Source organism: Triticum urartu, chromosome 4, assembly GCF_003073215.2.
Source record: "Triticum urartu cultivar G1812 chromosome 4, Tu2.1, whole genome shotgun sequence".
NCBI classification, from domain to species: Eukaryota; Viridiplantae; Streptophyta; class Magnoliopsida; order Poales; family Poaceae; genus Triticum; species Triticum urartu.
In genome coordinates this window covers 139,947,143-139,953,172 of record NC_053025.1, presented here as the reverse complement: position 1 = coordinate 139,953,172, position 6,030 = coordinate 139,947,143, and the positions used below count along the sequence as shown (strand labels likewise).

General features: G+C 47.7%; 1 pseudogene; it reads right to left on the bottom strand.

The window, feature by feature from the left end:
• Positions 1–1,125: 1,125 nt before the first annotated feature.
• On the bottom strand, positions 1,126–5,816 carry LOC125553695 (annotated as a pseudogene).
• Positions 5,817–6,030: the final 214 nt, after the last annotated feature.

Sequence of the window (6,030 nt, the reverse complement as noted above, 5' to 3'; positions counted from 1 at the left end):
CCACTAAGTTCTATAAACAAACAATGTGACCGGCTCTGTTGTTTTCCCCTCTCATGTACATAGAAAAAGGAAAAGGCTAGTGCTCAATTGAATGATTTGCATCGCACCATCCGATTCCTCACGCACCTGAGGTGTGTCCCAGCCAAGATTTGCAACATGGCCCATGTTGCAATCACTACACAAACCATATTGCAAAGGACAGGGGCAGCTTGAGGCGTGCTTGTTTGTGTCGGAGCTCGGCGTGGAATTGCAGCATGGCCCATGTCACAAAGGACATGACAGTGGCGAGGTGTGGGACGTGTGTGAGAGTTCAGCCTGGGATTGCAACATAACCCATTTTGCAGTCGCAACATGAGAGGGGGGGGGGGGGGGGGGGGCACGTAAACCACATTGCAATGGAAACATTTTTTTTACATGACCAGTAGAAAACGGTTCGATGAAGCAAAACACGGCTTGTGTTACAAAGCCTTGAACGCAACACATGCCATGTTACGAACGGGCGGGGCGCACAACTGGCGCTGGGAAAGATTGAACGGCTGTTCCACGGGCCATCCAACGACTGTTGAGACGGTCTATGATCCGATTCTCATCCGGTGGTCGATGGGTTGTCCAAAAAGAAAAATATATCACGTATAGAACCCCTAAATACAACGCATCAAGAAAAAAAATTACCCGTAAAGAAATAGAACCCCTAAATACATGGTTAGAGGGACTATGGTATCCTCAGCCCATCAGGGTTCAAATCCTGGTGCTTGCATTTATTTCTGAATTTATTTTAGGATTTCCGGCGATGTGCATTCAGTGGGAGGAGACGTTCCCGTCGATGACGAGGTGCCTACGGTGACTTTGTAAATTTCAAGATAATATGCCGGCTCAGTTTTTCAAAGATGCTTATAGAAATAGGGTGTGCGTGTGTGTTTATAGGGGTGAGTGTATGCATGTATATATGAACGCTTGTATCTGTACTGATGTTAAAAAAAATACAAGCTGCCGCCGGTGCACGGATTTCATTTCCAGAGCCCAGAGACCAAAACTCAAGTCGCGCGCGCGGATACGTGTATGTGTATTTATATATATACATCACCTTCACTAGAGTCAGTGTAGCAGGATACTATTCTAGAAACGTCCATCGGTCACATCTGAGCGCAGACATGGGGAGGGGAAGCTGAGATCAAGCTACCACCGCACGCCGGCCGGTCCAACACAACGCACGCGGGCGAGAGCGACCAAAATTTCAATCTCGCGCCGCATCGCACAGTCTGAACCGCGCTCCCTCCCTACGACCCTACCCAAACCAAGATCGAACGGGCATCACCTGCATGCGCTCGGGTCGATCATCCGTCACACGGCCTCGAACTCCCTCCCATGAGGTCAACCGGCGACGTTGTAGCTCGCCGTGGCGACGTTGGTCACGACCGACTCCGAGTCTTCTGCCACCTTCTTGCTTCCCTGAAACCTCCCGCCACCGAAGATGTTGTGCCGCGGCTGCTGGTGCGCCGCGCCCTCCACGCCGTCACCGGTAGGATTGTATATGTCGCCGAAGTTGGAGGAGCCGATGCTGGTGCGCTTGACGCTGTATCCAGCTCCGAGGTCGAAGCTAGGCTTGCCCATGTCGAAGCTGAGGCTGGCTTGGGTGTTGAAGCTCTTCTTGGACGCCGACAGCATGCCGAAGGAGTAGGAGTAGGCCATGGAGGGCGGGCCGTACAGGAGCGTGTCGGGGTCGACCACGACCATCTGCCGGAAGTCATTCTTGCTCGCGGGGATCGGCGACAGGAAGATCTCGACGAGGTTCCGCGCCGCGCCGCGGTTGTACGGGTTGGACTTTCCCTCGTACCGGTACCGGAAGTTCTCGTACGTGGTCTGGTTGGTGCTGGCGAGGTAGGTGTGGAACGCTGTGAGCCCGCCCACGAACCAGGACGTGATGAAGGTGTAGAAGATGAGGAACCCCGAGACCGGCGACTCCACGATGGCGCCGCCCAGGCTGCACCCGTACTTCCGCGCGATGAGGACCAGGTTCACCCAGCAGAACACGAACACGTAGAGGCAAAGGAACGTCGTCGACGAGATGAACATGAAGAAGAACCTGTAATTTCTCTGCACGCTTGTTGCATCAATACACACATACACAAAATCAAGTTTAAGTGTGGAATGCGTCATTGGTCCATGAACACGGCCAAAAACTCACTAATTTGATCAAATAAGGCTAAAACCGATTTGGAGGGGGGAAACGGCCACATGGCTACCACTTCAGCCTACCTTTGACCGCTAACAAATCAACTAATTCTTACAGGGGTCTTTCTGCAACAACGCCAACCTGATTTGGCATAGATAAAACATTACAGTAGTCTTTTGCAACAGCACCAACTTAATCGGATCAGGGCCGTTCATGGGTCTGTGCAGGCTGTGTAACCGCACAGAGTCCAAAAATTCCAAGGCCCCCGATTATGATGTGATGTATATATTTTTTGTTTTGGGCTCTTTTTTCACGTCTAGCATAAAATTATCTCCCTGAGGCCCTGAATTTCTAGAGACGGTCTTGGATCCGATTAAAACAAAGGCCTCCTTTGGTTTGTAGGATTTTTGTAGGAATTTTATAAGATAGAATTTGTAAAGGAAAAATTCCTTTGGAGCCCTTTGGTTTGTAGGAATGGATTCCTATTCCTATGTAAGATAGGAATGAATCCTTCACGTTTTGAAGGAAAAAAAACATTAGCCTAGACTCAATGGAAAAAATCCTATCCTATGCATCAAATGACATCTTTTTCTCTATAGGAATTGACATGCATGTCATATCACTTCCTATGATTTTCCTATTCCTATAAAATTCCTATCCTATGAACCAAAGAAGGCCAAAATATGCCACAAGTTATATGAGACTTGAACCACGACCAAAGGGTTGGAGAAGGGACATGCGTAGCACCAAAACATTAAGGCCTCCTTTGGTTTGGAAGAATCTTATAGGATTTCTAGGTGATAGGATTTTTGTAGGAAAAATTTCTATAAAGCCCTTAGTTTGTAGGAATGGATTCCTATTCCTATATAGGATATGAATCAATCCTTCACATTTCAAAGGGAAAAAAACATTAGCCTAGACTCAAGCCTCCTTTGGTTCATAGGATAGAAATGTTGTAGGAATAGGAAAATCATAGAAAGTGAGATGACATGCATCTCAATTCCTATAGAGAAAGAGATGTCATTTGATGTATAGGATATGAATTTTTCCATTGAGTCTTAGCTAATGTTTTTTTTCTTCCAAAATGTGAAGGATTGATTCCTATCCTATATAGGAATAGGAATCCATTCCTATAAACCAAAGGGCCTCAAAGGAAATTTTCCTATGCAAATCCTATCCTATAAAATCCTATGACATTCGTACAAACCAAAGGAGGCCTCGATGGAAAAAAATCCTATCCTACGAATCAAGTGACATCTCTTTCCCTATAGGAAGTGAGATGCATGCCACCTCACTTCCTATGATTTTCCCATTCCTATGATATTTCTATCCTATGAACCAAAGAAGGCCTAAGAGTTTTATGCACAAAGATGCACCCAACAAAGGGAAGACAACTGTCGTAATAGAAGGCAGCTTATCGCCTAATTGGATTAGGTCGCCCCCCTCGCAAAGAGAATACTTTTAAAACCAGCTTGCTATATTAAAATACTCCCTATGTTCCATAATGTAGTGCATCTAGTTTTTTTTTTTGAAAAGTTAAACCTCATAAACTTTGACTATGTTTGTGAAGAAATATTTTTACATGACCAAATTTTTGAAAAGTCAAACCTCATATTCCTGCTCTAATTAGACAGCGCCCTAGCAGGGAGGGTGCAGTGAGCAGCATCGTCGCCGCTCAAGGAAAGGTAAGGACGCGAGAAGAAGACGAGTACTAAAGGAAGAAAGCTAGAGGAAGAAGAAACAAGGACGGCTGTTGGATCTTAATCCAGCAATCCGAAAAATTGACTTGCCAAAAAAAACAAAATTCAGGCAACTTACGAATGGTGCATGTGTGCCTTAGAGGTATATATACTAGCTGCTACGAGGTGGAGGTGTACCTTGCCGATGCACTGGCCGACCCAGGGGCAGTGGTGGTCGAAGCGCTCCACGCAATTGTTGCAGACAGAGCAGTGAGAGCAGCGCGGTGGCCTGTACAGCATGCACGTGTGGCAGTACTTCACCTTCACCACCATGCCGTTCACGTACACGTCACGCGTCGGCGGAAGTGTCCCCGACGATGGCGCTCCGGCCACCGGGGACGCCAGGCCGTCCAGCTGGACGTCTTCGGGATCCGGCGGCTTCGTGTTCCGCGGGATGATCCCGGGATCTCGCCCTGACGTGAGCACCAACACTAGAAGATCCTGCATATCTCATGGTACTTAACGATCGGTCAATGTTGCGTTGCTTAATAAGTTTGCTCAAGGAATCAATGGACATCGTTGTTAATTTGACTCACGAATGCGCCGACGGCCATGGCTGTCCTTGGAACGAAGGGGCCGAGCGGCTTCCCCATGAGCTCGGCGAGGCGGAACGAGACGAAGGCCACGAAGAGCGCGAGCGGCGTCATGATGAGAGACACAGATAGAAAGATGGAGTTGGCGTCAGGGCCGAAGATGCACCGCCCGCCACAAAGAAATTTCTGCCAGGCACAAGATTGATCGAATGAACTAATGGAGGGCACCCTCCCTTTGGAACACCGGAACTAATCAATGAGCATTGACGTACATTCCTTCCCCTCCAAACTTGGTACAGGCGGTGGGTGGTGCCGGCGCCGGCCGAGCTGGAGGCGTCGGAGACGTGGTTGCTGGGGAGAGGGCTCTTGAAAAGCGTCCTCCCCTTCATCTCCGGTGCGCATGTGATCTCCGCGCGCGAACTCACCTCGGCCGCATGGCCTCTTGCCAAAGGGCCAGAATTGGGGTGAGGTGAGAGATGGAGGAAGGTCAACAATACAAAGCTTTTCTCTTCTTTTCTCTTGAGACATTGTGTGCTATACATAGGAGAGGGAAGACCTATGGCACATTGTGGTTGTAGGAAAAGGATAGCTGAGCATGGCTAAAAATAGAACAAAATCGAGACTTTCTGTTCCAAAGCATCTTGAGTCGACTTCAGTTTGTCCCACTCAAATTTTCTTGCTTAATTATTTGATTCATCACATAAGATCTGAACAAGAGATCTGTTGATGTCAGAGTATCTTCAAAAGTTTCGGTAATCGTTGTTCAGGGGAAGTTGGAAAAAACTCTTCAACAGTCCTATAAGGATGCAAATTTTGTAGGGGATTCTGTAAATTCTCTAAAATTTTCCTCCCTCTACGGGAAGATGACTCTTCATGTAAAAGTGTCTTGTCATCTAACCACCCTGCACCGCCACCGCCACCGACTGCCATGCCGCCTCCACCGACCACCGCCGCCGCGCCATCTGTCCGCCGTCGTCGTTGCACCACCGCCCAAAACCACTTTCGAGATAAGTTTTTATAGGAACTGAGAAAACACCTTACCTGTTAACTTCCCCTAAATTTTACGAACACCCGTAAAAAGCATTTAGAGAGTTTTAACAAAAGCTATTGGAGATGCTTTAGGGACGAAGGACATCGCTACTAAGTTCTTTATTGCTGGAGTTTGGCAAGAGGGTCCTATGACCCTATTAGTTTTACGGCTCTAGGGAGCAAATTACAAAAGAAAAAAAATAAAAGCTGAAACAAATAGCTACTCCTTCCGCTCACTATTATAAGATGTTTTAGATATCGACATTCACTTTTTATCATGTTTACGAAATTACCTTGGTTTCCAAATATACCTCTTGCTCTGTCGGTCACTCACTTACTCATGGTCTCTCGGTCGCTCACTCATTCCCCTCCCTCATTTCAAATCCCTAGCCCAATGCTTGTGTGGCTACCTCTCCTAGCCCGCGTCGTCGCCGCCTCTTCCTCGCTCGCTTTGTCGTCGCCCTCTTCCTCTTACGTTGTCACCCCTCCCTCGTTTTCGTAGCTACCACTGTCTGCGCCAGGGAGGTCGAGTTCAAAATGAAATTTTATTCTCCGA